Source organism: Microtus oregoni, unplaced genomic scaffold, assembly GCF_018167655.1.
Source record: "Microtus oregoni isolate MIOR12 unplaced genomic scaffold, Mior012 000008F_ref0000371, whole genome shotgun sequence".
Lineage (NCBI taxonomy): Eukaryota > Metazoa > Chordata > Mammalia > Rodentia > Cricetidae > Microtus > Microtus oregoni.
The window spans coordinates 17,721,666-17,733,682 of NW_024543067.1; positions in this window are offsets into that span (position 1 = coordinate 17,721,666).

Genomic DNA, 12,017 nt, shown 5'->3' on the forward strand with positions numbered 1-12,017 from the left:
AAATGTCTAACCAGGCAGTTCTGGCTTAGGGTCTCCTCTTCAGCTGCTGTAGGATGCTGTCTAATACTGTAGTTATCTGAAGCCACAGTTTATGCAGGAAGATTTACTTAGGAGATAGATCATTTACATGGTTAGCCACTTGGGGCAAGGCCAAACCAAATGCTACTGCTGCTGCTCTCTGTGCGACTGTTGAGTGTCACTTAACATGGTGGCTGCTTTCCTCCATGCTGAGAGACACAAGGATCAAGGCTGAACCAGCAACACCTCTGATGAACCGGCCTCGGAAATGACGTCACCCATGATACCACCCAGCTTCCCTCACTGTCTTCAAACAGCCAACTTTTACTTGATGGGTGAAGATCTACGTATGTATGCTAATACTAGGAGACACACACCATTAGGGACTATTTGTAGGCTGGTATTTCCCCTTAAAATGTCCTTATTCTCTTTCTATAAATCCTTTTAGCAAAATCTTCCACTCTTTTTTCATTTTTCCATTTAGTTTTCCACCCCAGAAAGTATTGCCTGCATCCCCTCAAATCTGGAGCACAGTGGCTGTGTAGGGACTCTTGAAGGATGATACTAATTTCCAACGTGATAAGAAGTAGAAAGAAGTTGAACTGCCGGGCAAGTCGTGAAGATGTTTATAGATGACGTTTATTGTGGCAACATCGCCACCACAGAATGTGGTCGACACCAGTCCATGGGGGATTTCAGGACTGAGTAGGAAGGGGAAAGTAGGTGAGTACGCTGCAGCATCTGCCTCTTGAGCTCTGGACCAGAGATGCGATGTGAGCAGATGCCTCACCCACTATAGCTGTATCTCCTCGAATACCTCCAACTGGATCCTTCAAGTGCGAGGCAAAGAAAACTATCCGTATGTTGCTTTTTCCAGGTACTTTTTTAAATCACAGCAACAATAAGAGTAAGCAAGCAACATAAGAACCTGCCAGTCAGGTTATAAGAACCGCTCTTACCTGTCAGTCAACGCTGTCTTGCTACTTGTGGAGACAATGAGAACTGGTCTGACAGAGTAGTCCTTCTCTGATGTGCTTGGGAGAACTTCCGCAGTAACCTAGTGCAGTAGACAGTCATGGAACAGGTTTCCTTTACAACCCTTTCCAGGGCTGGCTCCAGTTTTGTGATGCCCACTGAGTTGCGAATCTGCATTAATAACACTGATGGATGGGCATACAAGACAAACAGCGTATTGTTGGTTGTTTCTTTGGGATCGAGGGTATTTTGCCTCTTTTATTTTACTAATATTGCACATCTATATATTGTTTATTGTCAAATAAAACTTAATGAAGATGAGCAACTAAAACACTGCTTAAGACAGGAATCATGCGTTCCAGATTCCAATGCCTGATGTGATTTCTTTTTAATGCAATGCACTTCCAGCCTCCATGTCTTTCTTGTTCCAAGGATGTCATTATCAATACTAATATAAAATTTTCATTGCTTGAACCATTACAATATACAGGGAATGGATTTTTCAATTTGTCAAGTTCCAGTGAGTATATTAGCAGAATTATCTGTCTGTCAGCAGGCATGTGGTGACGCCAGCAGCATCTCTAATGCTGATTGCTCTGAATCTTGGTGTTTATACGGGTCTCCGGTGGCAGAAGGCCCCTCTCCCCTTTCCCTCTGACTGATTCCCCTTGCATCTCTTCTCATGCTATCTGAGCCTTTAGAATGATGAATACTGAAAGCAATCTGTGAGATAGGAAGTACATTGATAAAATATGGCTTTAAGCTCTGGGAGTCCTGTTGAAGAAAGGGAATTGGATTGTATGAGCCGGGGGGGGGGGCGGGTTCAGGTCATGACAGGGAAGCCCACAGAATCAGCTGACCTGAGCTCTCAGAAGCTAACCGACTCTGAACCTACAGTTAGGGAGCCTATGTGGGTTTGACTGAGGCCCTCTACATGTGGGTGACAGTTGTGTATTTTGGCCTGTTTGTGGGGCTCCTAGCAGTGACTTTCGAACCTGTCCCTGGTGCTTGAGTTAGCTTTTGGGAACCTATTCCTCATACTGGAATGCCTTGCCGAGTCTTGATGCAGTGGGAGAAACTTGGTCCTGCCGCAGCTTAATATACCATGATTTGTTGACTCCTATGGGAGGCCTGCTCTTTTCTGAACAGAGAAGGAGGAGAGGATGGGGGAGGGGTAGATAAGAGGTGTGTGAGGAGGAACAGGAGGAGAGGAGGTAGCAGATACTGATCAGTAGACAAAATAAATGGAAAAAAAAAAACCAAAAAAGAATCACGTTTTAGTGTTGCTGTCCTAGGGTCATGCTGCTGCCAGGGTCATACAGATCTGAGTGGCCTGTGCTGCTACCCAGGGCCACAGGGACATTGGGTTCCAACTGCAGCTTAGGGCCATGTCTGGGTCCATGGCTCAACTACAGCCAGGGTCTGTGTTGATGTCCTAGGTTCCAGTTACCATCAAAGGCCATGCAGATGTCTGGGATCTGGGCCACCACCTGGGGCCATGCAGGTGTCCAAGGGCCATGCTGCCACTGGGGCCAGACTGATCTGTGTGACCTGCACTGCCACCCACGGTGGTTTGGCATTGAACAGTATGCCAACAGGATATCTCTTCATTTGTTTGAGCTTCTGTCTCCAATCTTGAAAATAAGTTCAGGGTAATCATCCAACCCCTACAAAAGAGTGATAGCCTTACAATAAAATTATCATTTCACAATACATGGATTTCAAAATCCAGGCATTGATTAGCTGAACTAATGACAGAAGGTGGTGTTGGCAGCTTAGAGCTCTGCATTCAATGTCAGAACCAACAGCATTTCTTTCGCATTGACTGAAATTATAGAGTGAAACCCCTTTATCTCTTAACAAGCTACGTCCAGTGATGAAATTCCCTTTGCTGTGCTTGAGCCTCGATGTGAGAAGAGAGAACATGCTCAGATATTGAAAACCTGTAGCCCTTTACTGACTTTATCACTCATATCAAAGACACTGAGGAGATAGCGCACGTGCCATTGATGGATTATTTTCATCATGAAAGTCTGACGACCCCACTTGGGTTTTCAAACAAGGCATTTAATAACCACTGCCTTGTTAAAAGGTGGAAAACGATCTGGCTGGTGGCCTGATAGGACGGGGTTTTATTGATTTTACCGAGGCCCTTGGCTTGGGAGATCACAGGCTTCTTAAGGGCAAACTTAAAAGGCAGCATTAGGATGGATGAGTAATCACCTGTGTGATGGACGTCGTTCTGTGGGCTTCAGGACTGGGGCTTTTCCTCGGGGATCAGCTGGGAAGGGAGAGGGAGCACATGGGCCACGTCTCATTTCATCTACTTTCGGGCTTTTTGCATATTTGTGAACTGGCTCTGCTCTGGAGGAGGGTTGTGGTAGATGACTTTCAAAAGGCAAGCTTAATTGTTGACTTATAAGGGGGAAGGAGACAGATTGCTATGGATGCTAGGGAAAAAAAGAATAGTGTTTCAAATGCTTTGAAAGAAAGAAAGAGAAAAAAATGAAGAACTCTTAGTTTTGATGACTGAGTCCCTTGGAAAGAAGAGTGAAGGTTTCTAAGCCTGCAGCTCCTTCCCAAGAAGCCAGACTAAGCTGGAGGGGACATTAGAAAAGAGGCATAGACAGCAGTCTAGAGGAGCAGGAGTGTGAATTACTGAGGAGATATGAGGACTTCACAAGCTGATCCCCGATGGGAGTAGCATAGAAGTGTTGTGTGTGATAACACAGTTTTGTTTAACTCTGGATGGTCAGTGGTTTGTGGATTGGCACATAGCTGTGTGAGCTACTCCAAGAGCTGCCTAGCCCCTTTCCCATCTTCTCTTTGAGGCTACTATGACTTCACGCCTCCATGTTGAGTGGGGGTGGCGAGGGCGTGAACGGAGTTGGGTTTGCCGGAAACTCAGGTGTTGGATATTAGCTGTGCCTGAGTTCCCTTCGAGGCTATTACACAGAAGTGAGCAGTTCTCTTAACGAAGAGTCTGCTTAGTGTTGTTTTGAATACACCGTAATTATAGTCCAGTGATACGCCATCATAGAACAACACATGGGAGCTTATATTTCTGCATGAGGAAGCGCTCATGACTAGAATGCACTTTTCCACTTTATGAATTTTTAAATATTGGTGTAAATTGGCTCTTTCCCAAAGGGGGAGAAGTGATACATAGGTATTTGGCTTTGTCAGAAGCAATCTATGCTGAAGTATTGTTCTAAATAATAAATATTTGTGAAGGGTACTTGAGTCATTTTCCTTTCCTTTCTTGCATTGTTATAAATTACAACTCTATCATGGGGTAACCTGTATGGGGAGCAGCAAACCACAGAGCATGCGTGCATGTGCGTGTTTCTCTCTCTCTCTCTCTCTCTCTCTCACACACACACACACACACACACCAGGGATGTCAAAGCTCAAACAATGCATTTTTGTTATTTTAAGCCACCCTCATTCCTTCGCGCAGATCTTTGGCTCATTCTTGCCCACAGGTTTTTTCCTGATTGTTGAGACCTGTGAGATAGAGTTCGTCCACAGAAGCCCCACTAAAATAGCTGTGATTTTATCAGGAAAATAATTCTTTCTAATGGGTTATTTCATGTTTTATTCATGCGGAAATAGTACATACTGGTGAGTGGTAGATCTTGTTACAAACACACTTATAGCAGTATGAGAGAACTTAAACTATAAAGATATTTTGGGACACACTCCTTACGAACATCTGAATGTGAGTACATGCAAAGATTTCGTTTTAAGCTTTCTTTTTATTTCTCTGTGTCTTCCAGATCATGCACCTGGAGCCCGTTCATTTACTCATTCCTTTGTATCCATCCTCTGCCCTTGCAGCCTCCTCTACAAAATAAAATAAAATTTAAGTGAAAAAAAGAAAAGAAAAATGAAAACTCTCATCATGCAAGCTACAGTGTGACACAGTAAATCATGCAGTAAACCTTTTTTTCTTTTTTATTATTTATTTATTTATTTATTTATTAAAGATTTCTGTCTCTTCCCCACCACCGCCTCCCATATCCCCCCTCCCCCAATCAACTCCCCCTTTCTCATCAGCCCTAAGAACAGACCGAGTTCCCTGCCCTGTGGGGGGCGTCCAAGGACCTCCCACCTCCTTCCAGGTCTAGTAAGGTGAACATCCAAACAGCCTAGGCTCCCACAAAGCCAGTACGTGCAGTAGGATCAAAAACCTATATCTTTACTTCTAAGTGTTCATGGCAGAGTCATACGTCTGGTTTACGCTGTAGGAATTCCTGCAGCCAATAGCCACTTGGGCGGGGCCTTATATCCTATATATGCTGATGTGAAGCCTGTGTCCGTGATCTCTCTCTTCCAGCTGTGGAATTTGGTTGTTCTTCCCTGTTCGAGCAGAGCATTGTGATCTGTGAGTCTACCCCTAAACAAATAACCCTCTATTATATTCAATTCTGAACTAGTGTGGGATTTCTAAGCCTTCTTCTTTAGGTTTGAGGCCTCTGGTTTCTGCTACACTTCCAATGCTGGGCGCTCACTGGAATTCCTCTTGGATATCCTGTTGTAGCCCTGTGCTGTGGAGATCCTGCAGCTTTGGGTCTGTAGGACCAGCTATGCCCCTCTCATGCCCTCAGGATTGGCTCATCCGTGTCCCCATCTACGGGTCAACTCGGCTGCTCATGCGAAGCGCAGGGTCCATTCTCAGGAGCGCTGCAGCTGGTGAGGGATTGGGTCAGGTCCCCCACATGCTGCAGGTGGCAAGGGGCGAGGGGAGAAGGGCATTTTCCCCTCACCCATGCTACCAGATGGCCTATGAGAGGGGTGTGGCTTGCTCTTCCATCTTACATCCTAGGGGCCGGCCCGCCCATGCTCTTGGTAACAGGGTCAGCTTACTGTACTGTCCAGGAGAGGTGGAGGACCCTCTCTTCTAAGAACTCAGCTAGTGAGGGGCAGGCCAAATTCTGTACAGCCCCATAGGCCTTTGGTATCAGGGGCCACAGACGCCAGTAGAGACCATGGCTGCATCAGAGCCACGAGCCCCAGACATGGGCCCCAGCAGCCGCCCAGGCCCAGACATCGCTATGGTCTTGGGTGGCAGCCTGCTCCTCACCTCCTTCATCTCTTCAGATCTGCCCCTGTCCACAGGACATGAGCCATTCTATCTTGTCTCTCTCCCATCCCACACCATACTTTGCTCACTGTTATAGTGCCGGCCTGCCTGGCAGCACAAGGTGACGGGTAGGCCTGTGTTTTCTTCTCGGACCCTGGGGCGGACCTCCCCAGGCCTGTGTGTGGGTCTTCTTGTCCTGCTCAGTTGAGCACTGGGTGTTAAAACTTTATATGTGAATACCTTTTACAAATGTTAGACATTTTGCGGGTGATGAACGAGGATTATAATAACAAGAATAAGAAGATGCTCCAAGCAGGTTTTTGAGGACCCTGTGAAAGACCCATTAAGGCCAGAAGAGGGACTCTGCTCCCCGGGAACTGAAATTACAGAAGCTTCTGACTATTGGTGCTGGAAAATGGATCTGGGTTGCCCGAGAAAGCAGTACGGGTTCTAACCACTGACTGAACCATCTCTCTACCTACAAGTGTAAAATAAAAGCTACACCAATTGTTCTCCTACAGGCAAGCCTAACCATGTTTTGAGAAGTAGACTGAAGTCACCTAGTGATGGAAGAAGATCATTGGCTAATAAAGGCACTGCCCTGGCCCATTTTATTGGTTAGAGGATAGGTGGGAGGAGTAAACAGAACAAAATGCTGGGAGGAAGAGGAAGTGAGCTCAGAGACTCCACAGCTCTCTCGGGAGCAGACGCCTCAGAGAGAGACACCATGCTCCCGGCTCCTGGGCAGACACACGCCATGAAGCAAGCCGCCAGGTTAGACATGCTGAACCTTTCCCGGTAAGACCGGTGCTCACAGATTATTAGAGATGGGTTGATCGGGATGTGAGAATTAGCCTGTAAGTGCTAGAGCTAAAGGGCCAAGCAGTGCTTAAAAGAATACAGTGTCTGTGTAATTATTTTGGGGCAGGCGGCTGGGGTGCTGGGAATGCAGCCCCTCCGCCCCTATTACTTCAACCTAGCTATGGGATGATTGGCAACTGTGATCTGCTTGGCAAGAGAGACAGTTCTCTCTTCAGAGAGCAGCTCCTGGCAAGATGATCATGCTCCAGCGAAAGAAGGCACACTCGCACAAACTGGTCTCAAAAGACTTCTGAGACACAAGGTTGGGTGGGGGAGGGTCATGTGACATTGTAAGACACTCTCAAGGAAGTACTACTACTAATAGAAGGATATTCATAAGTTGGTTCCCTGTTTTATAAACACATTTATCCTCTGGATTTTTACTCTTATTCCAGCAGACACAAACAGTCTTTTCTCCAAGTTAAGTCTTGCCTTCTGCCCTTCCCTCCTCTTCCTTTCTCTTCTCCTATCTGCCTTTCTTTACATTAAAATTTGTTCCAAATTTGTTTGTCATGCTGTGGAACCAACCTGCTGACTCATCTGAGTGCATCATTTGCCAGTGGTTCCAACAATCCCATGCTGAGCTTTTTCACACATTTCTTGTCACCTTGAAGTGTGACAGGAGGCGACACACATCCCGAGTCTCCTGGGCCCACTTGGTTCTTGCTAACTTCGTTCTTCCTTAGAAGTTTCCACTTAAACGCCTCTTATCCCAAAGTGTCCTTTACTTCAATACTTGGATTCCTAGCTGGGTGTTAGGAAAAGAAATCTGTATGAAAATAGTAAAATTAGCGAATAAGTAGACAAGCAACTCAACGAGTGCAGCGTTCACACCCCTAGCAGCACTTGTTCAGGGCTCACTATTTGTGAGGACTTCCGGGTCAAGTTGAGTGTTCCCTTAAAGACATTTGCACTATTCTCAGACTATCGTCTCAGAGTAGATGACAATGTCTGTTTGTCAATACTGTCCACACCCACACACATCCTGCAATTCTAGGAGGCCGGGTCCCAGATATTCTTGCTGACTCTTACAAATCCACAGCATCTGAATTTCAGACCTGTACATATTAACATAGACATTTTAAAACATCTCAAATATCACATATTCAAAGCTGAGCTTCTGGTATTCCTTCCCCAAGTTGACTCTTGATGATGTTGTGCCTTGAGGATGATGTCCTGCTGCTGGCATCTAAGGCCAATGACCCCGCGCATGCTGTTAGCATGTGTTCCTCCTTTTCATCCCTCTCCACACCATCAGCAAATCCCGCAAGCTCAGCTTCCTCCACTTTCTGTTCCCACCCTGTCTTCCATGTGCAAAATGAGGATGAAGAGGTGCCCACATCCCTCTGACTTTACTTTCAGAGCACAGCAGGTGAGGACCCTCCTGATGTCAGTCAGGGACAATCCTGACACCGAACACATCCTTGCTCTAGGTGTCTCTACTTAAACCTTCCCCCATCTCTTGTTAAGCTACCCTGTCATGTTAAGCTATGCCTGGATGAAACCATAAGCCTCTCCTTCTCCCTTAGTCCTCCTGTGGTTGTTGCCAAGGCCATGGCCAAGTAGCCCTCTCGCATAACCGGCTAGATCACAGCTGTGCTCTGTCCTACTTCTCCCCAACAGCTTCCGGTCAAGGCAAAGTAGAAGTGTTTTGTTGGGTGACATTCAACCAGCCTGCCTTTACATTTCATTCTGAACTCCTCTTCTTGCCACCCTTGATTCATGGACATCCTAGATGAACTCCTGACACAGTGATGTGGCCCTTGTTCTTTCTTCCTGGATGACTCTGAGCTCAGATGTTCTTCATTTTTTTAAATTTATTTTAAATTTATTCAAGCATCACTTTCTCAAGATCTGTCCTGACCAACCTTCCACAGTGTTGGCACGTCCTTCATCTTATACGCTGCTGTTCGTTTCCGTCAGCGCCTATCTCCATATTATACACATGCACAAATATGATTACGTTTATTTTGTTCAGTTTTATTCTCAGTGCCAGGAGATTAATAAATAATTGTAATTGACTGAACACCATGTCTATAGCTAGATGACTATATTCACTTTAAAAAAAATAAATTTACTGTTTTATTGTATATCCCTTTACTGAGGTCTCAGGCATGAGGCTAAGAAGGCTGAAGCAATCTCTCTGAGTCCAGAATGTCTAACCTCTGACTTTCCACTTCCCGTGTGGCTCTGGAATGTGTTTCTTTCTTCACATGGTGTTCCACAATCTTCCAGACAGAATCAGAAATGCCCTAATTCTGGGGCACACAGTGACTGAGGTCCTAGTACCTACTTGTGTTGTTTGGGAACGAACATGGAGCCAGTGAGATGACGTATCAGGAAAAGGGTCCTGTGGCCAAGACTGACGCCCTGAGTTTCAACCCCATCATCCGCATGTTAGAAAAAGAGAACTCATGCTTGCAAGTTGTCCTCCTAACTCCGTGTGTACACACACCACACACGCCCTCATACATACAAACACATAAGAGTGTAATAAACAGGAATGGACCTTTATGCATCAAAAGGATAAGATTCTTTTGGAATGAAATTTAGAAATAAGAAAACAGTTCTGACACTATCATCTGGCTTGTTAAAGGAGCATTTACCTGACTGTGTAGAAAGGAAGAAAAAAACTTCAAACACTAAAATTTCCTTTCATGGTGAGAAGTCATGGCTTCCCATCTTTTATTCTATTAAGGAAAAAGCGCATATGCAGCCGTAATAACATGCAGTCTGTTAAAATACATAATAATGTTTTTTTTGCTGTGCTCACATTGTGCCCTAGGTATCCTGTTTTGATGGATATGGTCACGTTGTATCTTTCAAACAGAATTCATTTTTGAAATTCCTGTGATGTTGGTGGAAATTGCTCACCGCTCTCTTCTTCAAATGGCATCCTTGGCTCTTGAGAAAGATTTCTGAAAGCCTTTATTTGACTCTTGACAGCCATGCATTCTTCTAGGCTGCAGGAAGAACTGGATCTTGTCTAAATGTAAATGCTTGGTTAGTTCACTCTCTGTCGTGAGGGCCGCGTATTCCTCTTGTAGGAAGCCTTCATTTTCAAGGAGTCAGGCCTCCATTAGCAGGCTGGCTTCAGACCGATTCCAGGATCTTTGTTTACTCCTGTAGGGCAGACTTTGTTTTCATGCCCCATAAGTTTAACAAAGCAGTAAAATCCATCTGCTAAGTGAGCCACTGATGCGGTGACAGGCTCCCCATAAAGTACAAAGGGGTTCCTGTTTCACACACCACGAGAATCACAGAACGTTCAAGGTGGAAGGGGCCACTTTAATAGAAGTCACCCACAGTCTTAAGAGCTTGGACAAGAAAACCTTACAAACCAAACAGCGATGTCAGATGCATCTTTATGAAGCCATTAAAAACCCATATTGTTCTCTTTTCCCGGGGGTAAGGGGGTAGGGGTCTGTGTGAAGCTGCTCAATTTCTGCCATCATCTCTCCACACCTCTAGCGGGGTATCTGGATGTTTCCCTGTTGTATCCATCACAGCTTCCAAACCACAGTCTTCTTGTGTTGGCTGGAAGCATTAAAACCAGAAATTGCCAGAGTAACGCCGCTCACCCCTCGCTGACGGAGCTGCTACTGTTACTTCCCCTCTGATTTTACAGAGCGCCTTTCAGTCACCAGAGCATCTGGGCTCGCCGATGAAACTCCCCCTCCAACTTGGGAGGGATGGTCCCATCCCTTACCACGGATGGGGGAGAGCTGACCCTGATGGCATGGGTGCAGGGGAACTGAGGAGTCAGCTCAAGTGACCCAGACTGACTGAAGCCCACAGCCAGACCTGATGTTGGTCCACCCTAACATCTATGCCATCTAGGATTTGCTGGGGATCCTGGAGGGACTGAGCCTGTGGAATGATGACTTCAGGATCTCCATGACTACGGCGGCCACTGGATGTCGGAGAGGAATTTCAGAGAGGATCCAGTGATGATAGTGTACCAGAAACCAGAGGTCCTGACCCAGACCAGTGACTCATTGCAATAAACATTTGCAAGTAACGCTGATTGGACAAAAGGGTGTACTGTGAGACACACCATGAGTCTCAGTGCCACCAGGATGAATGAAGAGGTGTTGGAGAAGTGGGAAAGATGGAGTATTGAAGACTTTTTTTTTTTTTTTTTTTAACTTTTGTTTGCTTGTTTGTTTTGAATTTCGTTTTGTTTGGGGGGCCACTGCAGTGGGGAAGGGAAGATCTGGAAGGACTGGGAGGTGAGCAGAATTGGGGTATGTGTTGTAAAATTCTCAAAGATTCAATAAAGAAATTATATCAACCACAAAAAAAAAAAAAAAAAGAAAACATAGTCAAGCACTGTGTCCGAGGACTAACCCAGCAGGCTTGTCATTTCACAAAAGGGACTTCCAGAGGTTGTGGTTCCTGTAATCAGAGTGTTTCAGTTAGTATGGGAGGATGAGGACTAATGGTTCCTTCCACAGCTAATCACCTCCATGGTAACTGGACCAGGATTTGAATGAAGACTGCACCTTCCAGCAGCCCTGCAAACTCCAAGTAAGAAATTCTGCTTTACTCAATGTAAAGACAGGTCTGAATGGGGAGGTGGGCTATAATCCTGAAAGCAGGGGTGTGTGTGAGGTGGGGGGCGTATCGGGGGAGACCCTGAGGTGTCGGAGCTGCAGTTTTCCCTCATTGATGTTTTTATTTCACCCACGGCACTGGGAGACTTTCTGAACTCCCAAGCAGCCTTCATTACGGTGGGGTTTTTTTGACACCGCCACGGGGTCTCTGCATTATTTATCCCAGTCGGCTCTGCTCACCCAGCTTCCTGGGAATGTTTTCAGATGGAATCACTGATTAGCACACATGTGGAAACTTCTCAAAGCAGTTGGGCCCCTTCCTCATGACTTCTTAATTCCTTTTTCTATTTGCCTAATGTATGTCAAAGATAAATTTTTAAATGATGGGCTCGGGGAATTTCCAGACCGAATCACACACATGACATGAGAAAATAATTAGCAAAGCAAGGACCTTGGGTATGATGGGAAAGAAAAGCCACCCAAATGCTTACCAGTGCAGAATGAAGTTGGCATGGCCTATA